The sequence below is a fragment of the Petromyzon marinus genome, chromosome 30 (genome assembly GCF_048934315.1).
Source record: "Petromyzon marinus isolate PM22_M1 ecotype Great Lakes invasive population chromosome 30, UKy_Petmar_22M1.pri1.0, whole genome shotgun sequence".
Taxonomy (NCBI): Eukaryota; Metazoa; Chordata; class Hyperoartia; order Petromyzontiformes; family Petromyzontidae; genus Petromyzon; species Petromyzon marinus.
Genome location: NC_133696.1, coordinates 11,315,683 through 11,341,809, shown reverse-complemented (window position 1 = coordinate 11,341,809; position 26,127 = coordinate 11,315,683). Strand labels below are relative to the sequence as shown.

The window sequence follows — 26,127 nt, the reverse complement described above, 5'->3', positions numbered from 1 at the left end:
ACCCACTGACACACATAAACACACCGACTGACACACCCACACATCAACACACCCACTGACACACATCAACACACCCATCAACACACCCACTGACACACATCAACACACCCACGGACACACACATCAACACACCCACGGGCACACATCAACAACAACAACCGCCATTCGCCACTAAGTGGCGGTGACGTCACCACGGCGCTTGTGCCAGGCTATGTGCACCTTGAGGCCACGTGAAGTGTCGAACGCCCGTTGGCAGGAGGTCACGGGGCAGACCCAGGTGCCACGGGTCGACTGACTGAGATGACTGGCTGATGCACCACCTGTGCCCCCTACTGTGCCAACCTGCTGTGCTTTAGCCACCCGGCGCTCCGCTCGTTGTTCTGAGCGTCGCTCCTCCGCCCTCCGTTGTTGTTGGAGGGCGACTACCTCCAACTGCCCAGTAGCATCCTTCACGAGCCTCCTCCACAGAGGCCGATCTTGACACCGCTGGTACCAGTCATCGGCAAGTCCACTCAGCTCCACGTCCTCCTGTACCACATCACTCCATCTCTTCTCTAGCCCGTGCCGCGCCCGCTTAGCCCCCTCAATCCGGCCGAACAAAAGCTGTTTCGGCATGCGGTGGCTGGGCATGCGGGCTACATGACCCAGCCATCGCAGCCTTGCCCGCCGGAGGAGCTCACTGATGGGACATTGCCCAGATCTTTCAAGGATTTGTGAGCTCCTCACACAATCCAGTCTGGTTAAACCCAGGATGGATCGTAGGCAGGCCAGCCTAAATGTTTCTAACCGGCGAAGATGTTCCATTAGGGGGGTCCACGTTTCGCAAGCATAGAGAAGGGAGGGAATGACCGTGGCCGAGAAGACCTGAAGCTTAGTGCGGAGCGACAGACCAGGTAGCTTCCACACAGCGTTACGCAACCGATGAAAATATATTGCCGCTCGACTGATTCGGAGTGAGACCTCTGCTGTTAAACTGGAGCTAGTCATAAGCACACTGCGCAGGTATGGGAAACTCTCCACTCTCTCCACAACTGCCCCATCACTGATTGGGAGTTGTGGGGGTGGAGTGTCCGATGCTACAAAATACCCAGGCAGGTACTTAGTTTTGGTGGGGCTGATGGTAAGGCCCCACCTCTTAGTGGTACGCTCCAGTCTCAGCAGCAGCGTCTCCAACTCCTCCTCTGACTGAGCAGCTATTACCAAATCATCAGCATACATAACGTGGTTGAGCAGTACAATACACCCACTGACACATCAACACACCCACTGACACACATAAACACACCGACTGACACACCCACACATCAACACACCCACTGACACACATCAACACACCCACTGACACACACATCAACACACCCACGGACACACATCAACACACCCACGGACACACATCAACACACCCACGGGCAAACATCAACACACCCACTGACACACACACATCAACACACCCACGGACACACACACATCAACACACCCACTGACACAACACCTACCGACACACATCAACACACTGACACACACGAGGCACATGCAATGACACACATTGACACAAAGACACACACACACACCAGGCAGGACACACGCCAACACACCTCGACACGCGCGTAGAGATAAAGACACTGACCCACACACAACCTCGCAGAGGTCACGCAGACCGAGTTCCCAATTAGAAGTTAAGAATAATTAGCCCAATTACTGTCCAGCGTGCAGATAAATCACATTCAACTCGGCGTGGACAAAATACGTGCGGCTTTAATGCGGGTCGTGGCTCGGATACTTATATTTATAGGAAGTATACATATTTTTAATCCGTGATAATTATTTTAACTGAATACCACCCTCGCGCAAACACCTCATTGAGTCACGCAAGCGGCGAGCTGTAAAGCAAAGATATCCCAACACGCTTAACACGTAGGATTTCGGGACCAATATCCATAATACAGTTTTTTTTGGGGTTATATCGCGTAACAATATAAGTGCGTCATTAAACCCGCCACCACCCGAAACAGCCAATTAGTAAGGTTTGCCACGTAAACAACACGCCAATTATTCTACTAGTGTAGAGACACAGCGCCGACTGCTGTGCAGCAGCAGCAGCAGCAGCAACTGCGGTGGACACTTGGCGCACACGCCGCCCCGAGCACGTACAGGGCGTGTGTGCCGGCAGGGCGGAGGAACCGGGGCAAGGGTCACGGTAGACCTCGTGGGGAGGCCCCTGGAACCCTCTGGATTGGTCTAGAAGGGAGGCGCGGCTAGGGCGGTTCCAAGCCGCGCCGAGGAGAATAAAAGCAGCGGAGAGCGGGGAGCTCCGGGCTGCCGGTTCCGGGAGTGGACTCGTCTCGTCGTCGCCGCCTCCGCCCGATCATCGCGCGGCCGGACAGCGGTTGGCTGTCTCGGTCGACGCCGTCGGTGCAACGCGGACAGGGTCATGTCTGGGACAGGCCGTACGGCAGCGTGGTCGTGAGACAGGAGGCCAGAGTTGGTGGTGTGAACGAGGGATAATAAAGAGAGACAGTGCCTCCTGCAACTACCTCGTCTCCGACTGTGTGCGCCGCACGCACACACACGCCAGGAGGAAGGACACTACACTAGTACAACACACCGGTGTGTTGGGAGAGTAAATCCACAACATCTACAATCGATTGTAAACAATCTATTGTAATTGTTGTGGTGTGCTCTACTAGTGTAGAGTAGTAGTAAGGGGACGTGACGTCATACGCGCTGTGCGGTAAGATGACGTCATGTCTCCTCGTGACGGAAGCGCGGTCGTTGTGGGAGCCCGGGATGGAGAGACATGGGGTAGAGCTCAGGGAGTCTGGAGAGAAGCCGGCGGTAGTCGTGGAAGGTGCTGCTCTCCCCGGTCGGTCGGTGTTGGCTGAACCCCCGATCCGACTCGAGGGAGAGAGCCCAAGAGCTAGCCGAGGCTAGGGACAGACAGAGCCGAGGGTCCACGTGAAGGACCCAGTGTAGGCCACCTACCCCTGGTGAAAGTTATCAAGAACCCTTATTAACAAACCGGCGCAAGCCCTTACGTGAAGACCTGCCTCTGTGTCGCCATTAAGCACACAACCACTAGTAACAAACTGCCACGTTCTGTTTACGTGACCAACCTTACAAATTGGCTGTGTCGGGTGGTGGCGGGTTTAACGACACGCGATCTAACCCAAATAAACTTCTATTATGGATATAGCAACACGCTTGTAGCACTGGCTGGGACCAGCCCACAAAGATCCCCCGTGTAGCCTGTAACAGACTGTTGGGGCAAGTGATGTTAGCGAGCACCTATAAAGGTCGGAACGGCACACGAAGGGGTGGGTGACCAGCACCACGCCCGGCCGCCTTTGTCTCCCCAGTGGAGATGTTTTACACATCGGACCAAGGTAGTAATTTGAGGCTGCGTCGACCTAGGAGAGGCCCAGGACCGGTTCAGATAATCGTCACTGGTGTTGGCCGTGAGCAGGAATCGAACTCGGGTCGCCGGGTTCGTAGCGCAGCGCGCTAACCGCTACACCACCACTCCCCATGGACACACGTGCTCACACTCGCACGGTGTGAGCGTGCTCACACTCGCACGGTGTGAGCACGTGCTCACACTCGCACTGCCACCTGCAGTGCGTGCGCTCAGCAGCGATGACCTCGACGCCTGCCCGTGTCCGGGTTGCAGCAACTCTCGCATCCGTTCCGTACAACGACTGCGTCACAGCACTGTAGGTGACACGCCACGCCGTAGACTACACACCACAGACTGTAGACTACACACCACAGACTGTAGACTACACACCACAGACTGTAGACTACACACCACAGACTGTAGGTGACACCCCACAGACTGTAGCCTACACACCACAGACTGTAGCCTACACACCACAGACTGTAGCCTACACACCACAGACTGTAGCCTACACACCACAGACTGTAGCCTACACACCACAGACTGTAGCCTACACACCCAGGCAGGTACTTAGTTTTGGTGGGGCTGATGGTAAGGCCCCACCTCTTAGTGGTACGCTCCAGTCTCAGCAGCAGCGTCTCCAACTCCTCCTCTGACTGAGCAGCTATTACCAAATCATCAGCATACATAACGTGGTTGAGCAGTACAATACACCCACTGACACATCAACACACCCACTGACACACATAAACACACCGACTGACACACCCACACATCAACACACCCACTGACACACATCAACACACCCACTGACACACACATCAACACACCCACGGACACACATCAACACACCCACGGACACACATCAACACACCCACGGGCAAACATCAACACACCCACTGACACACACACATCAACACACCCACGGACACACACACATCAACACACCCACTGACACAACACCTACCGACACACATCAACACACTGACACACACGAGGCACATGCAATGACACACATTGACACAAAGACACACACACACACCAGGCAGGACACACGCCAACACACCTCGACACGCGCGTAGAGATAAAGACACTGACCCACACACAACCTCGCAGAGGTCACGCAGACCGAGTTCCCAATTAGAAGTTAAGAATAATTAGCCCAATTACTGTCCAGCGTGCAGATAAATCACATTCAACTCGGCGTGGACAAAATACGTGCGGCTTTAATGCGGGTCGTGGCTCGGATACTTATATTTATAGGAAGTATACATATTTTTAATCCGTGATAATTATTTTAACTGAATACCACCCTCGCGCAAACACCTCATTGAGTCACGCAAGCGGCGAGCTGTAAAGCAAAGATATCCCAACACGCTTAACACGTAGGATTTCGGGACCAATATCCATAATACAGTTTTTTTTGGGGTTATATCGCGTAACAATATAAGTGCGTCATTAAACCCGCCACCACCCGAAACAGCCAATTAGTAAGGTTTGCCACGTAAACAACACGCCAATTATTCTACTAGTGTAGAGACACAGCGCCGACTGCTGTGCAGCAGCAGCAGCAGCAGCAACTGCGGTGGACACTTGGCGCACACGCCGCCCCGAGCACGTACAGGGCGTGTGTGCCGGCAGGGCGGAGGAACCGGGGCAAGGGTCACGGTAGACCTCGTGGGGAGGCCCCTGGAACCCTCTGGATTGGTCTAGAAGGGAGGCGCGGCTAGGGCGGTTCCAAGCCGCGCCGAGGAGAATAAAAGCAGCGGAGAGCGGGGAGCTCCGGGCTGCCGGTTCCGGGAGTGGACTCGTCTCGTCGTCGCCGCCTCCGCCCGATCATCGCGCGGCCGGACAGCGGTTGGCTGTCTCGGTCGACGCCGTCGGTGCAACGCGGACAGGGTCATGTCTGGGACAGGCCGTACGGCAGCGTGGTCGTGAGACAGGAGGCCAGAGTTGGTGGTGTGAACGAGGGATAATAAAGAGAGACAGTGCCTCCTGCAACTACCTCGTCTCCGACTGTGTGCGCCGCACGCACACACACGCCAGGAGGAAGGACACTACACTAGTACAACACACCGGTGTGTTGGGAGAGTAAATCCACAACATCTACAATCGATTGTAAACAATCTATTGTAATTGTTGTGGTGTGCTCTACTAGTGTAGAGTAGTAGTAAGGGGACGTGACGTCATACGCGCTGTGCGGTAAGATGACGTCATGTCTCCTCGTGACGGAAGCGCGGTCGTTGTGGGAGCCCGGGATGGAGAGACATGGGGTAGAGCTCAGGGAGTCTGGAGAGAAGCCGGCGGTAGTCGTGGAAGGTGCTGCTCTCCCCGGTCGGTCGGTGTTGGCTGAACCCCCGATCCGACTCGAGGGAGAGAGCCCAAGAGCTAGCCGAGGCTAGGGACAGACAGAGCCGAGGGTCCACGTGAAGGACCCAGTGTAGGCCACCTACCCCTGGTGAAAGTTATCAAGAACCCTTATTAACAAACCGGCGCAAGCCCTTACGTGAAGACCTGCCTCTGTGTCGCCATTAAGCACACAACCACTAGTAACAAACTGCCACGTTCTGTTTACGTGACCAACCTTACAAATTGGCTGTGTCGGGTGGTGGCGGGTTTAACGACACGCGATCTAACCCAAATAAACTTCTATTATGGATATAGCAACACGCTTGTAGCACTGGCTGGGACCAGCCCACAAAGATCCCCCGTGTAGCCTGTAACAGACTGTTGGGGCAAGTGATGTTAGCGAGCACCTATAAAGGTCGGAACGGCACACGAAGGGGTGGGTGACCAGCACCACGCCCGGCCGCCTTTGTCTCCCCAGTGGAGATGTTTTACACATCGGACCAAGGTAGTAATTTGAGGCTGCGTCGACCTAGGAGAGGCCCAGGACCGGTTCAGATAATCGTCACTGGTGTTGGCCGTGAGCAGGAATCGAACTCGGGTCGCCGGGTTCGTAGCGCAGCGTAGCGCTAACCGCTACACCACCACTCCCCATGGACACACGTGCTCACACTCGCACGGTGTGAGCGTGCTCACACTCGCACGGTGTGAGCACGTGCTCACACTCGCACTGCCACCTGCAGCGCGTGCGCTCAGCAGCGATGACCTCGACGCCTGCCCATGTCCGGGTTGCAGCAACTCTCGCATCCGTTCCGTACAACGACTGCGTCACAGCACTGTAGGTGACACGCCACGCCGTAGACTACACACCACAGACTGTAGACTACACACCACAGACTGTAGGTGACACACCACAGACTGTAGACTACACACCACAGACTGTAGACTACACACCACAGACTGTAGGTGACACACCACAGACTGTAGCCTACACACCACAGACTGTAGCCTACACACCACAGACTGTATACTACACACCACAGACTGTAGCCTACACACCACAGACTGTAGCCTACACACCACAAACTGTAGCCTACACACCACAGACTGTAGCCTACACACCACAGACTGTATACTACACACCACAAACTGTAGCCTACACACCACGCTGTAGACTACACCACACTGTGACACACCACGCTGTGACGCACCACGCTGTAAACATCACCCACGTTGTTACACGTGGTCACCCCCCACGCTGTATAACAACCCCAATGCTGTATGTAGCTACACCCGTGAACAACAGCGCAGCACATCGCCCCGCACACCACGGCCGTCCCCACTCTACACACCACCCCCACTCTACACACCACTCTACACACCACCCCCCCTCTACACACCACCCCCACTCTACACACCACCCCCACTCTACACACCACCCCCACTCTACACGCCACCCCCACTCTACACACCACCCCCACTCTACACACCACCCCCACTCTACACACCACCCCCACTCTACACACCACCCCCACTCTACACACCACCCCCACTCTACACACCACACCACTCTACACACCACCCCCACTCTACACACCACACCACTCTACACACCACCCCCACTCTACACACCGCCCCCACTCTACACACCGCCCCCACTCTACACACCACCCCCACTCTACACACCACCCCCACTCTACACACCACCCCCACTCTACACACCGCCCCCACTCTACACACCACCCCCCACTCTACACACCACACCACTCTACACGCCACCCCCACTCTACACACCACCCCCACTCTACACACCACCCCCACTCTACACACCACACCACTCTACACACCACCCCCACTCTACACACCACCCCCCACTCTACACACCACCCCCACTCTACACACCGCCCCCACTCTACACACCACCCCCACTCTACACACCACCCCCACTCTACACACCACTCTACACACCACACCACCCCCCACTCTACACACCACCCCCACTCTACACACCACCCCCACTCTACACACCACCCCCACTCTACACACCACCCCCACTCTACACACCACCCCCACTCTACACACCGCCCCCACTCTACACACCACCCCCCACTCTACACACCACCCCCACTCTACACGCCGCCCTCGCGCCGAGCGCGGTGCGCAAGGAGCCCGTGGGGGTCTCGCCGCGCCCTCGAATAACCCCGGCGGTGGGGGTGTGTGGGGGTGTGTGTGGGGGTGTGTGTGGGGGGGGGGGTGTGTGGGGGGGGGTGTGTGGGGGGGGGTGTGGCGGGGAGCGGCAACACCGCGGGGCGAGAGAAGTTTGGTCTGGGGCCCCGTCCATTGAGTCGGTACGCGCACGAAACGTTGTTGTCAACACGTGACCACCATCCCTCTCTCTCTCTCTCCCTACACGCGAACTCTTTACACCACCCCCTCCCCCCCATCTGCGTACGTACGATTAACACAACCCCCCCTCCAAATCCTATAGAACGGCCGACATTTAATCCACGCAGAAACGATTAAGGATTAATAATATTAACGCGTTAAGCTAACAGTCCACCGCCGGCTGCATTATTATTATCGAGGCTTCACCACCCCCCCCCCCCCCCCGTTTGCAATACGTGCATTGTCAGTAGACCCCCCCCCACCATACGCAAGCGAACACATTTGGGTGAACCCCCCTCCCCCCTACTCCATGCGTACTCAATGGATGACCTCTTTATCGACCGCGATGAGCGAGTTGTCGTGAGCGTTGTAGCCTCGTGTTGTGGTGGTGGTTGCAGCAACAACATGGTCAACCCGTGCTACGCAGGACCACAATCGCGCGAGACGCCTCCACCAGCATCACCACGATGATGAACTAACACGTGGCTCTTGACACGTGTTAGTTCATCACCGGCTCTTGACACGTGTTAGTTCATCACCACGACGATGAACTAACACGTGGCTCTTGACACGTGTTAGTTCATCACCACGATGATGAACTAACACGTGGCTCTTGACACGTGTTAGTTCATCACCACGATGATGAACTAACACGTGGCTCTTGACACGTGTTAGTTCATCACCACGATGATGAACTAACACGTGGCTCTTGACACGTGCTGTTAGCGGAGCACGCATGAACGCCAACACGGCATACGGGCAGCTGAACCACGCCCGGCCGCCTTTGTCTCTCCCCTAACCACCCCACGGGTAGACTTAGTGGGGTTGGCCCAGGAGCGACGTTCCGCTGTTCGCCACTGATGTTGGTTGCGAGTTAGGGGACTCGAACGTCGGGGTCGTGTCGCAGTGCGCTAATCGCACCACGCTACCGACAAAAGCTTAAAAAAAATACAGATTTTCCCCCCTTCCCACGTATCGCCTTTAACACATTGTTGGGGCAGTGATGTTAGCAGGTAGCACCTGTGAAGGCCGGCACGGAACACGAGGGGGTGGTGGATGGTCAACGCCACGCCCGGCCGCCTTTGTCTCCCCCAGTGGCGGCGATGTTTGCTACACACCGCACCCAGGTACTCATTTGAGGCTGAGTCGACCTAGGGGAGAGGCCCAGGACCGTGTCAGAGAATCGGTCGCCGGCGTTGGTGGCCGCGAGCGGGAATCGAACTCGGGATTGTCGTCGGTGTTTTGGTTTTCCCCAAGCGCATCGCCGAAACTGCTACGCTACCGCTCCCCGCAACAGTCAACAAAGATGCCCCGTGTAGCCTTAACGCATTGTTTGGGGCAAGTGCTGTTAGCGGCCGCCTTCGTCTCCCCAGTGGCGGCGATGTTTACACACATCTCACCGGGTACTCATTTGAGGCTGAGTCGACCTAGGGGAACGCGCAGCACTGGTTCAGATAATCGTCACTGGCGTTGACCGTGAGCGGGAATCCGAACCCGTGTCGCCAGGTTCTTAGCGCAGCGCGCTAACCGCTGCACTACCGCTTCCCGTACAACAGTAAACACACACAGGCACACAAACACACACCACAGGCACACAAACACACACCACAGGCACACACACAAACACACCACAGGCACACACACGCAAACACGCACCACAGGCACACACACACGCGCACACCACAGGCACGGGTGGAGCGTGGTGGTGGTGTGCACAGGAGCGCACGAACCACAGGCACACACACGCACCACAGGAACACACACACACCACAGGAACACACACACGCACAAACACACACACGCACACACCACAGGCACGGGTGGTGGTGGTGTGCACAGGAGTGCACGCGCCACGCATTGGCGGTTAGCGGACGCCACCCCCCCCCCCCTTTGTGCTGCTGCTTGCGGGATGTGTGGCCACTATGTGCGGTCTGCACCGCCGTGCCCGATCCTTCTAGAACATTCGACTCGGTATTTCCGCTGCCGGCTTTGTATAGAGGGGGGTGCTGGTGGTGGGGGCTATGTGTGTATGAGGATGTGTACGTGTAAGCTTGCGCGTCGTGCGCACAAAATATATACATAGCATAACGCGTGCGAGTATGCGCTTTATACTATACGCGTGTGTGTGTGCGTGTGTGCGTGCGTGCACGATGCCACGTATACCTGTGCAAGTCAGTCCCGTTTGTCAATCCACCGCTGGATGAACCGTCCTGGGCACCTCGTGTGTCGTGCGACGGCTTGCGCGGACCATACGTCGAACCCACCATACAGCTTAGCCCACGCCGACGTGTGCATGTTTGTGGGGGAGGCGTTGAGAGCCTACGAGGGTATCAAGCCTCCCCGCACTCCTGATGTGTTGTGAGCCGTGGGCTTCACCACTGCGCCACCTCCATTCCGCCGCTGTAAATGCACGCGTGCGTGCGTGCGTTCGCGCGCGCAGGTGCGCAAGGCAGAGAGAGAGAGAGCGCGCGTGGCATGGTGATGGGCGAACCGATTGATATTCGGTACCCGCAAAAAAACCATAATAATAATCAATAAAACGTCGCATTTAATGGCACGGCCGGTACGAATACACAACGTTTGGCACCGATCCCACCTTCGATGATCTCGGCCCGACAACGCGAGAGAGTAAACCTGTTGGGAGCAACGGGGCACGCGCCGACCAGACCCGCGTTAGCCGCGCGCAAGTTCGGAACGCGACCGCGCCGTGCCAAATAGGCGCTCGCAAACTAACGCCGGGGGTGGGGGGGGAGAAGTCATCGCGCCGCGTGTTAACTACCGCGTTTTATTGCGCGCAAATCCCGACCACGTATGCAACAGGCTACACACACACACGTGCGTGCGTGTGCACGGGTGCGTGCGTGCGGTTGGTGGGGCGATGTCATCGTTTCTACTGGATAGTTCCATTACCCCCACCGCCATCCCATATTCACTTGTTGACGCCGGAGTGAAGCAGGCAGGCAACGGAGGTGGTGGTGGGGGGGGACGCTGGGCATGGCTGCAATGCAGGGCAGGGCTAGCTGGGCTGTGTAGAGGGAGATTGCGGGGAGGAGCTCATCTGGTTCGTACTGGCTGGAGCTGGAACTCGCCTATATAAGTGAGCGTGGCGAGTTAGCATCGCTACGCACTTCCAAACCACTCGCTCCGTTCAATACCTCGTGTCCTGTCTACTACTGCTGCTGCTGCTGCGCGAAAGCCGACTTCGACGTCAAAGCCAACCTACGCATCGACAGACAATGTCTGGGAAAGGTGATTATCTCTCTCTATATATCTCGTTTATGAATTCTCGGCACAGCGCATGCTGCACGTTCGCAATAAAGCGATGTCACCGCCGCATGTCAATGTGACGACGCTGTGCAATTTACGGCGCTGTGCAATTGCGTTGCGAACGAGGGGGCTCCTCCGCGTGGCCAATTTCTCGGTTGCTGTGAGGGATCCCTCATTAACCACGCATCGGAAACAATGCACGGTGGGGGGTTTTGTTATTGTTCAGATGCGCAACCGCCTCTGAAGGTCGTAGTCTGGGCTGCCGCGTTCTCCTACCGAGAGCAATATTTGCAATGGGTGAAAATGCACCGATCATGTACGTTTTCAGAGATGCATCTATATCTATCTCTCATGTCTATGCATACATTTGCGTGCGTGTTTAGGTACTGCCCCGAAGAAGGGAACCGACAAGGCTGCCGCCGTGACGACAAAGGAGCCAGCGAAGGAGGGAGAGAAGAAAAAGGAAGGAGCGAAGAAGGAGGGTCCGTTACGACAATCATTCTCACACGGGACATGCGCTCCGCCAACAACAACAACGCCATTGCAGCGCATCGTGCACGTTACGCAGCGCCCGTTGTTGCAGCCAGTGAAATTAAATGTTGTTGCGTGTTGAAAGTCCCCTGTGCTGTGCACGGAGAAGGGGGCCCCGTTAATAACCTTTTTGTGTGTGTGTGTGACTGCCGATTTTCTTTTGGCTCGTAGGAGGAAAGAAGAAGTGATGTGGCGCACGTTGCAAAAGGAGAATCCGGCGGGGAGATGAGGAGGAGTTGGATGCGCGCCGTGGTGTATTTTGTTGAGCGCGCCTGTGGATAGTTCTACTACAGTCGAACACGTTCGTGGTTGTATTTGTGCTGTGTAAATATTGAAGGGCTTTGACACCCCAATCATTCCTACTTAACAAGAGATGTACTCTGCGTTGGGTTTGTAATAAAAACAACTGAATGGAATCCCATATTTACGTGTTTTTTTTTGTTTGTTCGCGCGCGTTCACAACTCGAGAGGTTTACTACTCACGGAATATTTTAGTAGGTCAAAGCAACACAATACGACCGGGACCGAGTTCGATTCCTGCTCACGGCCAACACCAATAGCATGGAAATGATTTGTCCGGCCAAGTGGCTCAGTGGGAGAGGAAGCAACTCCAATCGATAATGAGAGTCACATATCCTGTTTGGGGATTTTCCTCATCCCATCATCCCTCTTTCAACCCCCCGGGTCGATAAAATGGGTACCACTGTGGGAAGCCAACGATGCTATGGAAAAGACTCCCCCCTAACAAACGTGGCATTTCCACCACTGCCTCGGAACTGCAAAGAGCATCGCCTCGACGCTCATTTGGAGCAGAAAATGGCAATGACCTTAGGGTGGGATTGTTTATAGCCTTAAGCAAACAGTGGTAATTCCACATTCCTATGGATGTCAACCCACAGGGGCCATGCATGGCGGTGAGTGGCCGGGCTTGGCTGTTAAGAGCCAAGCGTGGCCGAGTCCCACATGCGAAACAAACAAAAAAACCCATACCCGCACATTTGAAAGATTATGCATTCTGTACCCTAGTCATATTCGAGCGCTAAGGTGGTAAACAAGACCACAAAGATGGTTGACGTAACTGGAACCAATGCGGGGAGGACAGACCCGAGCAATGGCTCTGCCTCTCCTCCCCCTGCACATCAACAACGGCAAAGCCGACAGGGGGCGCGCGAATTCCATCCCCGGCGAGAAGGTTCGAGTTGACCTACGACGACCTCGTTCGACATGCGCCGCACGCAGGCGCAGTTGAGATGATGCTGAGTTTCTGAGTTTGTTTTAATTGTTACACGGTTGATGGTCCCGTTTAGCCAGTTGCCCGGCAATTTTACATGGCAGATCCTTGGTGTGTGAGCACAGCAGCAGCAACATCAGTGTAGCAGAGGGCAAGGGTTCTTAAGGAACAATTGCACAACGAATAGGTTGTTAGGTTTGGATAATTGGAGGGGCTGCCGATGCTGCCCCAGGTGCCTGGCTGTCAGGTACCTCACAGGCTGCTGGGTTTTCGCTGCCAATACGATGCATATTTGACTTTTGGGTTAGATCACGTTTGTCATCATTGCGTGCCCCAACAAATCAATTGTGACGACATGCACCCGAGTCAAACCTGGAGGGATGAACACCTGAGTTAAAGCCCCCCCCCCCACACAAACAAGGGTTGGAAAGCGCTGCCTTCTGATTGGGAGCTGCACGCGCCACCCAGAGACCATGCCGTATACCGTGGTGGATGTACCGTGCCCCCTAGATAACGAAGTATTTTTTGTATTCATTGGGAGATCTTAAAAGAAACAAATCGCACTCCCAAAGCTCAACACGTGAACAGCGTGCACAGCAATAACTTCAGCGTGGGGTAAGCCACTTTCTTGAGCTTTTATTTGTGGCCAGGTCGCTTCTGAAAAATAAGATAATAACTCAATGGGCCTTACCCGGTAGGATAAGAAAAATTGTTTAGTTGCATTCGTATATTTGTTTAAAAGTAATTGGTTTACCTTTCCTGTACTCTGAACTCCTGTCGTGTTTTTCTATTGTTTGTTGTTGTAACGTTCTGACCTGCCCCCTACTGGACATCTGTGAAAAAAAATGCTTTATAGCTCATTTGATTCCTCTTAGTTTAAACAAACATTCTGATTCTGCTGCTGCTGCTGCGTTGTTGTCAGCTCAGCCGCACGCCACGCACTCATTACCCCGGAGCATCGGACTGTGTTCCTGAATTCACGTGTGATTGCCTAGTGGTTCCATGGGTGTCATTTGTCTTTACGTTTTATTACCTCTGGAATGTTGATTTTTGAAATGTATACTTTTACAATAAAACGAAAACAATATAAATAACATTGCAAGATGTCAATGGGATCTTTATGGGAATAATGGGGTCTTATTGTTACAATGGTCACAGTAGGTTGCCAAGAATGGTACAGTACGTGATCAAACTAAGCGTATATACTGGAATTGGTAGCAATAAATTCACCAGACACGTTTATAACATTTACGCACTAATTTCTCCACCAAAGAGAACATTTGAACAGCTGGATATTAAACGTGTTATTGGTTAATTGCTGTGATATTCATTGAGCAGTTTGGGCAAAACGGTGTTGGGTAGCAATGGGCTTCCTGAAGATGCCCAGTGGAGGTTCAGATGAATTCTCTGGGAAGTAAATTAAAGCAGTTAATTATAAACCGAGAGTGCACACAACCCCCAAGTGTGTCGCATAGCCAACACCGCTGCGCCATCTCAAAGTTAAGGCCGTGAGCGCACAATAAGGTGTTTGCGACCTTGTTCCAAACCAAAGCACGTTTTGCCACATGTGAAATATGTATTACAAAGAGCCACAGCGATGCTGATAAGGTGGCCATACACCCTTGTTCTTACCGCTAATCTCACACACACAAACGCAACTGGACAACAAAGCCACTGGTAATTGGCGGTGAGAGGCAATGGCATGCGTCGTGTATTTCTAGTTTGTGTTGTACAATAATACGGTCGGCAATGTAGTTTTGTCCGGCTATGAAGTAAACAAACTCAGAAAAATATACTCTTTGGTTCTTTCGGTAAAGTCACGTAGGTATAACATACAATAAATCACGACGTTTCGGGCGCAACACAAGCGTCCATCATCAGGTGGGAAAGCATGGGCTGCTGCTGAGGCAGACTTTTAAAAGGTTTGAAATGGGTGTAGCTCAAGGGTTATAAAGAAGTGGCCGGGGCTAGTGATGTTAATGTGAGAGATTGGCATGCAACTGTAAGATAGGAGAGCGGCCTCCGAGACGAGGGCACGGTTGGTTATGTTAATGTGAGAGATTAGCATGATGTTAATGTGAGAAATTAGAGGGCACGGAAGTGGCTATGTTAATGTGAGGGATTAGCATGATGTTAATGGGAATCACATCACGGATTTTGTGTACTGTATTGAAACGAACCTGGATCTTGTGTTTGTTTAAGATTTTGGAAATCTTTTTGGTAACCCCTGCTATGTACGGCAAAGTGATGGTTTTGGTTGGATCCTCAGAAGGTTGTCTCCCCATGGCTGGGGAGACAGCTTTGTGGATTGTACGGTCCGAGTATCCGTTCATCCTGACGGCTTGGTGTACGTGTTCCAACTCACTGGCTAGGTGGTGCTGGTCGGAGGTGCAACGGGCCCTATTGTGTAGTGTTTTGATGAGGGAATTCTTCTGGGCTGGATGGTGGTGGGAGTCATGCTATAGATAGGCATCCGTGTGGGTGGCTTTCCTGTAGACCGAATGTCCCAACGAGCCATCAGGTCTCTTCTCGATTTCCAAAATCTTAAACAAACACAAGATCCAGGTTCATTTCAATACAGTACACAAAATCCGTGATTTAATCCCATCTGTAAAGGATGTGATTCCTGACATGCAATACCCTGGTGTCTACAAACTGAGCTGTGGTTGCGGCAGCAGTTACTTTGGGGTAACGAAACGACATGTCTCGGACCGCGTCCGTGAACACAAGGCAAATCTGAAACACGGTAGGACCAATACCTCTGCCGTTGCCTATCATTGTTTTAACACTGTGGGCTCAAACGAAATAGATTTTTCCAAGACGGAGGTACTCTGCAAACCTACCGGCTACCTTCAGAGATTTGTTCATGAAGCCATCCAGATATATTAACACAGACACAACTTCAACGGAGAGGATGGGTACAAACTGAGCAATCATTGGAAGGACATTATTAGCCAGGTAAAGTCTTAACTGACTGTGATGTTTCCATCCGACCCGCCTATGTCAGCTGTTACTTCGACTCTCTGTCTCTCTCTCTATGCCTCTCTCTTAAATCTCTCATGCTCACATGTCCGTTGCATTGCACTCTCATGCCTTTGAATTGCACTCTCATGCTCACATGTCTTTTGGATTACACTCTCATGCTCACAAGCCCTTTGGATCACACCCTTTGGGTTGCACTCCCTTGTCGAGGAAGCCGCTCTTCTTCTCCTTATTTTCTACAGTTACATGCTAATTTCTCACATTAACATCATGCTAATCTCTCACATTAACATAGTCACTTCCGTGCCGAGGAGGCCGCTCTCCTATCTTACAGTTACATGCTAATTTCTCACATTGACATCACTAGCCCCGGCCACTTCTTTATAACCCTTGAGCTACACCCATGTTGCGCCCGAAACGTCGTGATTTATTTTATTTTATACCTACGTGACTTTACCGCAAGAACCAAAGAGTATGGATTCCTGCAGTCACGAAAGCTTCAAATCAAGATTCAGCAAATATACTACTCTGTGCTTTAATGAGTTGATATTTTGTAATGGCAGCACGCGTGTAAAGGGAAATTTCCCCCACCCTATTAAAATCATTTGCTTCAATAAACACCATGCCCTCAAATCAAATGTGGAATGTCCACCCTCGTTTGACGCCTGAAATAGGGAGGATCTCAAATGTTAATGCCAGTATTAGAAGCACGGAAACCGTGGAGCTTTCTGGCTCCAGTTCCAGAGGGGCGACAAACTCCCCGTCGGGTTTTCCGGTCTTCGGTGGTAACGCTCCACACGTGGATTCATTGAGAAAAGGGAAAAAAGAGTTGGGTGGGGAGCACTTTTTTCCGATAAGACATCATCAGTGTGAGGCCCGCCACACATTTGAGACCACTGCGGGTTCGGCAGCACAATGATGGTGGGCTGTTGTCACGTGTTGTGTGTTGTCACGTGTTGTGCGTTGTCACGTGTTGTGTGTTGTCAGGGGCCGCACTAAAGGCCCCCAGGGGCAACCAGTGGCACGCGGGCCTTGCAACGAAGAACGCTGCACTAAGGTGTTATCTGACAACTAATAATATAGAGTGTTTAAATGTGGGAGGGAACCGGAGCATACAGATAAAACCCACGCGTGTGTACGAGGGGGAACAACACTATAAAATACAGATGAAGAGGAGATCGAAGCCGGTTCCAAAGTTGTCTTGCTTGAACGCGTGCTGCTCAATAATGTTGTTCTGGACAACCAATAGGCTGATGGGCTAAAAGAAATATTATCATTTGCGTTTTGCCAATAAAAGGCTACATGGAAACGGATAACTAGTTTGTGCATTAACTGGCATGGTGTGATTTCCACAGCAGGCTCGTTAATGATGGCCCATACTGGACATCCGCCAAACATACTGTACGTCTGTGAAAAAAAGAGCTTCACAGCTCATCGGATTCCTCCAGTCGAATTGAAGATTTTGAATGCGGATGGCGATTCGGTGAGATGCCGCCGCTCGCTCTCAGCCCACCAGGTGGTCTCCTGCCCCCTGCCGATCGGACGCAGATACTTGCGGCACCCGTGATCTCACAGAGGCAGCTCGTTCCTTCGCCAAGTTGGGGCAGAGTTTAAAAAAAATATACTGCAATAGTACTTTCATCGTATGTAGCGTCGTTCGTGTTTATAGCATCACATAACGATGCACATTAATTATATACGAGGACCAAATCCCAAATACAGCCACTACCAAGCAAAAGAAAACGATTACACAAATGAAGAAATACCACTATACGAAACAGCACAAACAACAGACGTTATCACAACAATGGCATTAGTCCATTAGATCACATCCCAAACCAAAACTTACTGATTTTCACTGTTATTTAAACACGGCCGAGTATATGTTGCCACCACAAGCGTACTCAAACATTGGGAAGCGGTACATAGAGCTGGACGGGGGGGGGGTTTCGTTAATGTGTGGTGATGAGTACAGATTAAGTTTTACTTTAGCCGTGTGCAGTGTAAGCGGAAACTCCTTAATCAAGTCCACGTGAATCAGGCTCTTAAATAACTAAACAGCAGCAAATGTAAATTCAAACGATGGTTAAATGGTTTAAACAATACATCGATTTAAATACACCCAGAGTCACATTAGCAATATAATATTTAACGTGTGTTAATTCACCTATATAATGTATACACTCGAGAGAGAGAGTGCATGCGTTGTAAGTGCAGGAATACCCCGATTTTACGTTTCCCCCTTATACGGCGTTTCGCAATTACGTCGTCCCTTTACTATTAATACCACCGATTGATTTGCGTCGCCTCAACCCCACACTCACGTGGCTGACAGCATCGTCCGTTCGTCCTTTCTCGCTATCCGTCACTTCTCAGCCTTCGCCTCCACCACCTATCCCGTGTACGTCGCTTTGATTTACGTCGTTTCGATATTCGTCATCGCACATTTCAGGAACACGTGTGTGCATGTGCACCACTGTACTTTTAAACGACCTTCACCGTTAGACTGTTTTGAAACATCTGTCTCCCCCTGAGCTGCATTCATATTACGTCTGCTTCAATTGTCTAGCCCTGAACTCGGCCGTCAAATTCCATGGCCCCATCTCGAAATCAAGAAAACACCCAAAGCATTCAACAACCGATCAGCACGGTTGACTACATACGGTGTGAAAGAAGTTCAACATACATACAATAACTGTGCCTTTCCTGTGTTGGGTTTATTCGTGTTACGTGTGCGTGTGCACTACTGCCATCGCAGCAGCAGCAGCAATCAACAAATACTTGCATCACTAAACGAGCAGAGTAGGTAAATAATAAAAAAAACTAACTAACTATCTTTTATTTTTTGAAGCGACCTGTCCACAATTGATAGCTCGACCAAGTGGCTAATCCAAATATACAGCAGCAGGCGTGAGGGTCGGGATTGAACCCACGACCTCCTCTACACCAGGCGAGGTAGTTAACATCTCGACACTGCGGTGTAAAATAACAAAGCCACAGCTACGAAGTCAAACACGATCTAGGAGTAGTTTTTAGTTGTGGTAAACAGGTTTCTCATGCCCCGGCGGAAGATTCCAGAACTTGGCATGAGTGGTTAAAAGCTACACAACACTTCTTGAGAAATTGGTGACGGGAAAAAATCCTGTCCTTTTGCCACATCCTGGTAACCAGACAGTAAGATCATGACAATCGTTACTAGCAGGAAACCGCGGAGCTCCTGCCGTAGAAATGTTTAACATTTCATATTAATTATTATTAACACTTCTCCGCTCGTATTAAACAATCGTGTCTAACATATAATTTGGTGACGCTAGGTTGGTAATGCCTGGCCGCAACCGGGATTGCACTGCATTGACGCAGACAACAACAATAAGCATCTTGGAGTACATTTTGACTTAAAACTTTAGTGACTGCAGGGATTCATATTCTTTGGTTATTTCGGTAAAGTTACGTAGATAGAAAAAACAAATTCGGTAAAGTCACGTAGATTGAAAAAGTCACGTAGAGAAAATATATTATTAATTTCTTATTTTTCTATCTACGTGACTTTACTGAGAGAATCAAAGAATATGAAATCCTGGAGTACATCACTTTCATGGTGCCAAAATGTAGCAAAATACACAACCCCACCACCACTTCACATGTTCATACAGAACACGTTTAACAAGAACTATATTGTACCACTACAAGTAGATATCACATTTTAAAATAACACCTGGTAGTGAATCGGGAGCTGGGTTCGCGGACAAAACTCCCACCCTCTCATATGGTCATGGGCTTTGGGTGATGACCGAAAGGATAGAGATCGCGCGTACAAGGGACCGAAATGAGGTTTCTCCGCAGGGTTGCCGGGCTCACCACTCCCTGTGATCGGCTGAGCAGCTCGGTAAACCCGGGAGAGCCTCAGAGTCGAGCCGCTGCTCCTCCGGATCGAGAGGAGCCAGTTGAGGTGGTTTCGGGCACCCGGTAAGGATGCCCCCCCGGTAGACTCCCCCTGGAACTCTACCGGGCAGCAGCCGGCCCAGGACACGCTGGTGGGACGATGTCACTCGGCTGGCCTGGGAACGTCTCAGAATTCCCCCAGGAAGAGCTGGAGACTGTCACCAGGGAAAGCGAGGTCTGGACCGCCCTTACTCAACACACTGCCGCCGCGACCCTCACCAGGACAAGCGGACTGACAAACGAACGAACGAACGTTATTCGTCATGGAAAGCTTTCACGCCGAAGTGTAATAATACGCTGGATGTGTTTAAACGGAGTGCCGCAGATGATGCACTGTTGCCAAAAACCCTTTGCATAAAACAAAGCCCAATCATGCAGTAGTACATTTACCGTGTTGAAGAATGCATTCACTTAATGACGATGGTATCCAGGGTGCACTTAATTAAGCTGTAAAACTAAGCGTACATCAGATTAAGATGCCTTTGTTGTTTCCACATTTGTATGCCAATGTTAGAACGCGCACAATACTTACTTCATGGGCAAAAGTCACCGCCTAGCTCCAGTATCAGTCGAAATCCAAGGGAAGGTTGGCTATGTGCGATAGAAGTTCAACATACATACAGCGGGCATAGGTGGGTGGTGGGTGAACTTTAAGTTTCTATTAAAAGTCGCTGTAGGTTGACTGCTGCTGCTGCTGCTGTGAATGTGCAACAGCAGTGGGACAATGGTGATGATGATGGCCACGTTCATGACAGAGGGGCCTGCCACGGAGACTCGGACCCCTGCAGTGGACCACAGAGCAGCAGGAGGGGGTTGTGAGTCGCTTTGATGCTGCTGCTGCTGCAGAGAGTTCCACCGTGAGCCGTGGTGCAGTGCAGTACTCATACAAGACACCAAGACTCACATCGAGTTACAGGACCTCTGACTGGCCTCCTGCAGTCTTGAGATGAGGTTGCATTTGGAAGAAGCGAAGCTAATGGGCCCCAATAGTGCAGAGTGAGGAGTTCGAATGCTGTCCTGCACGTATACGGCTGCAGTACCAGAAGCTGACTCTGCAGCTGTGAGGATTTGGTGACAATATCGCACTGATGAGTCCTAACAAGGACGTCGTCGGCCTACAGTTGTCAGTCGGTCACGTTTGTTCAAATTTATTTTATGGTGACCTAAGACAAGAAGATCACAATGTAAGTCCTTCATGAACTGTTGATGGTTGTTGCATAATGCAAAGTGATGATATTGGTAACGATTCATAGGTAACTGTTCCCATGCCAATGTAGAATACAAAAAATACATTTGATCAGACAATCATTGTGTTAAACGTGCAGCCTCCATCTCTCTGGCCTCTCTATGTTACATGAATACGGGTCATTGCCCGAAGCGTCGCTTATATATACAGTATTCGATATTAGGAAGTCACTGAAGCTATGCACTTTTAAATCCAGAATTGAAACTCAATTCGTCAGAACTGCTTATTGTGTGTTTAGCTTGGATTTCCCCCCTGGGTCGGTGAATGAACTCAACCATCGGAGGGACTGGTGCTTGTTACCCGCATTCAGATCGTCCCCGCGTGCCGTGTGGCAAGGAGAAACCTGCAAGAAGTAACGAAGGCACTGCAAATGTGGCCATTTGGTAACACTAACACGGAGCATTTATAAATGGTGATACGTATTAATGTTGTGTTTCTCATCTTAAGGACGCACGGAGTTGTCATTGACGAACGCGTTGAATCGCATAGTAGTATAAGCTGCTGCTGCCGGGGGGAGGGGGGTTATAGCGACATCTAGCGGGCATCGGGGCTCGCTTCACGGAGCTCAGAGAGAGTCGATCCTCGCGTCTGGCTGGGTCCCAACTCAGAAGACAATCCCTCTCCGTCTACTGCTGTGTGATCTCACGGCTTGTCCCTCTCACGGCCTGTAACTCACGTTCGTCTGACGCTTGGCTCACGGATTGTCTCGCTCACGTCGCCGCACGGAAAAAAAATAATGATAAAAGGGCGGCGGATAGCGTCAGTGGTACAACGCGGGCGCGAACCCGTGTTAGTGTTTTGTGTTTGACGGAGGAAGTAACCACTCGACCACGCCGTCACCCGCTCACCACGGGTGCACGCAGCCCATTTAGAGGCGCCGCAGGTGACGACAGCGAGAATCGCCTACCGCGAATATTCGAGATGCAAAGTTTCAGTCGAACCGGCTTTTGGGGTGTATTACCATTCAGTTGATGGTTAACCACCCTCCCTCCCCCCCCCACTTTAAATGCACCTCAATTAATAAACAAACGATTCATGTACAGAACGATATGAATAAGAATTAAATAAGGGGCCGTCCATAAATGACGTCACGCGATTTTTGAACCCCCCCCCGCCTTCGTCACGCGACGTCACAAAAAGTCAGACCCCCCCTCAAATATGACGTCACAAAGCTCTGCCCCCGCCCCTCCAGAAAAAAAACCACGCTTCAAATCGCTTTAAACTATTGTTGTCATTGTAGTGCGTATTTAATGTGGCGCTGCACTCTGATGTTGTAGGAGAAAACATTTATTAAACAGTCTATTTAATTAAGTAGAACGTGTTGTCTATATTTATTTAAAGTTGCGCATTTTGATGTGACGTCACATTTCTCAACCCCCCCCCCCCAGGTGCGTGACGTCATTTATGGACGGCCCCTAAGATGCGGGTTTCTTGGGCACATGTTTGTTTACCCCCCCCAAGTGCGTGACGTCATTTATGGAAGGCCCATAAGATGCGGGTTTCTTGGGCACGTGTTTGTTTACCCACCCCAGGTGCGTGACGTCATTTATGGACAGCCCCTAAGATGCGGGTTTCTTGGGCACATGTTTGTTTACCCACCCCAGGTGCGTGACGTCATTTATGGACGGCCCCTAAGATGCGGGTTTCTTGGGCACATGTTTGTTTACCCACCCCAGGTGCGTGACGTCATTTATGGACGGCCCCTAAGATGCGGGTTTCTTGGGCACGTATTTGTTTACATTCGTCTCGGCCAATCAGAGCGCAGCAACGCACTCCGCTGTACAGCTGTGGTGTGGGTGGGCAACGCAGCCTTGTGGATGCACCGAAGACGACACTGGCGAGTGTGAATATATTATACTCTTTGGTTTTATTCGGTAAAGTCACGTAGGTAAAACGAATTAAAATAAAATAAACAATTTAAACACGGTGTTTCGGAGGCAACGCAAGCTTCCGTCTTCAGGTGGGACCAGTCACAGCTAAAATCGCTGCACCAAGATTTTAATTCGTTTGCGTGACGAAAGCTTCAAATCTAGAATGTGAATATCTTATTACATGCTTTCTTTTAACTCACTCTGTCTGTTGTTGTCGTTGTTGTATCAAAGCTTGTAACTCAATTTTTACCCACATCCCAATGTGGTATCGACTGCAAACTTGACATACTTATGTCATACTGATGACAATACTATATTCTATCATTAAAATATATATTATGTTAAACATTTTTATATGTTATGTTTCGGCTTGGGTCTAATTGTCCACGGTCTTCGGGGCCACTTCCTGGAGTCGTGGAGTTCTGCCATTACTAGTAGAGTTCATAAAAGCGCGTTTAAAAAAAAGAAGTTTTTAAATATTAATTATTTTACAGTATAGTGGACTGTTTATTTTATTTGTCAGTTTTTAATTCTCATACTGTAGAAGTACAAGATGTAATAATTATTTGCAATAAAAAAATGTCTGTTTACAATATGAATAGTGAGTCATGCAGTGTTTCAAGTATGAAATGGCAAGTTACGAAGGCTGGGAACGCAACCTCACATTACTAATGTAATGAGTTATTCAACATACGACGTTTCCATATAGGAACGAAGCTTCAGGAACGCATCTGCTTCGTATATCGAGGTATTCCTGTAGTTCTAGTCTTGCACATAGATTGTCAGCAGCAGTAATAGGTTCAGGAGGATACATTACAATGTCGATGGCTACTATCCATGACGAGAGGGCTTCAGTTCAGCTTCAGTTTTCAGTTGCTTTATTTTGGTATAGCCCTGTGAGCCATTCGGCTCTTGAATCGGGTGCAACCACAACAAACTTAAAAAAAAACAAAAACACGAACAAGGAAAACATCTTAAAGTGACTATGTGTGACTGTGCAAAACAGAAAATCCATGAAAAAAACCAGCAAAATATTCCTGAAAAAAAAGCACCATACACCAACGCTGTGTGCAAAAAATCCCAGTGGGATGCAAGTCAAATAACAACAACAACAATCACAAGACAACTTAGATTAAGGCCGTCAGTTGAGAGAGTTGGTGGAGTTTTGCAATTCCACCACGGCAGAACCATCTTGCATTCAAGCGATTGTATGTATGTATAATGTCGCCTAACTGTTGTTATATTTAAACAGAGAAGACGCTGAAAATCGTGTATATTTTGTACCCAGATTGGGTAACGCAATTTCATAAAATATATTACTTCACAGTTGTAACGATCTCTAACTGTTATTTACACTCGGAAACTTAGTTGTCCTAACTTCCTATGGAGCTTTCACAACCTAGCCACTCTCTTTGCTTCTTTCGGTAAAGTCACGTAGGTATAAAATAAAATAAATCACGACGTTTCGGGCGCGACACAAGCGTCCATCATCAGGTGGGAAAGCATGGGCTGCTGCTGATGCAGACTTCACTGCCCCCAACTGCTATTCACCCTTTGCTATATCGACTCTCATACTCCATAAATTGCCCCAACCGAGAGCCTCATGGCTGCCCGTTAACTGACAGCCAAAATTAGTTCCAAGGGGCCGTCCATAAATGACGTCACGCGATTTTGGGACGAATTTTGACCCCCGTCGTCACACGGCGTCACAAAAAGTCTTACCCCCCCCCCCCCATTCAAATATGACGTCACACTCTGATGTTGTAGGCGAAAATATTTGTGAAAAAGTCTATTTAATTCAGTAGAACGTGTTGTCTATATTTATTTAAAGTTGCGCATTTTGATGTGACGTCACATTTCTCAAACCCCTCCCCTCCCTCGTCACACATCGTCACAAATGTCTGACCCCCCCCCCCCTCAGGTGCGTGACGTCATTTATGGCCGGCCCCCAACTCAATTCGTTAGAACTACTTTTTGCGTGTTGGCTAAGTGGTGTGCGAAATCAGGTGAACACACACGATGTTTATTTCTCTTGTTAAGGCCGCACGGAGTTGTCATTGACGAACGCGTTGAATCGCTGTCGGGGGGAGTTATAGCGACATCTAGCGGGCATCGGGGCTCGCTTCACGGAGCTCAGAGAGCGGCCCGTAGCTCCACGCGTCTGGCTGGGTCCCAACTCAGAAGACATTCCCCCTCCGTCTCAGGTAGTACTGACGCCTTATGTAGTCACGGCTCGTCTTGCTCACGCCGTCTCACGGCAAGATAATAAAAGGGCAGCGGATAGCGCCAGTGGTACAACGCGGGCGCGAACCCGTGTTAGTATTCGTGTTTGACGGAGGAAGTAACCACTCGACCACGCCGTCACCCGCTCACCAGAGGTGCACACAGCCCATTTAGAGGCGCCGCAGGGGACACAGGCGACCGCGGGAATAGCACGGCGACACCGCGGTACGCGAATATTCGAGATGCAAAGCTTCAGTCGAACAAACATTGGATGTATTACCATTTTGTTTAATGGTAAAAAACCCCTATAAATGCACCTCAATGAATAAACGATTAAACGAATGATCTATAGAACGATACAAATAAGAATTACATAATAAGATGCGGGGTTTCTTGAGCACAGAATGTGTGTTTACATTCGTTAACTTCCCCGACTGAGAGCACTCGTGGCTGTCCACCGATCCCACTCCACCTCGCAACCCACGAGCTGTAGGAGTGGGGGCTCTGTCCACTCAGTGGTGCTGAAAACGTTCACGTTCAGCACTCAGCTCCCCGTTGTGGTGTCACCTCCCCTTAACGCATTGCCTCTACATTTCTTTACATATGATTGTATTTCACTACATATGTACGGTATGTTGAGACATTTTCCGCATCGTACCGTGGCCAAGCGTGCTAAGCGGAGGTGACTGGAAGCTTACAAGTTCGCCAG

The 26,127-nt window shown here is 50.8% G+C and overlaps 1 protein-coding gene and 1 long non-coding RNA gene across 2 annotated transcripts in view; one reads left to right on the top strand and one right to left on the bottom strand.

Moving 5' to 3' along the window:
* LOC116947609 (RNA-binding protein 5-like) overlaps positions 1–10,896 on the bottom strand; it is a 78,628-nt gene extending 67,732 nt beyond the window's left edge. Inside the window, exon 1 of the mRNA XM_076070747.1 lies at positions 10,289–10,896. The gene's annotated coding sequence lies outside the window, so the exon portion shown is untranslated. The remainder of the gene's footprint in view (positions 1–10,288) is intronic.
* A 314-nt stretch (positions 10,897–11,210) lies between these two features.
* Positions 11,211–12,339, top strand: LOC116947610 (uncharacterized). Its single transcript, XR_004403700.2, has 3 exons — positions 11,211–11,374; positions 11,776–11,874; positions 12,095–12,339. It is a non-coding gene; the product is annotated as an uncharacterized LOC116947610 (long non-coding RNA).
* Positions 12,340–26,127: the final 13,788 nt, after the last annotated feature.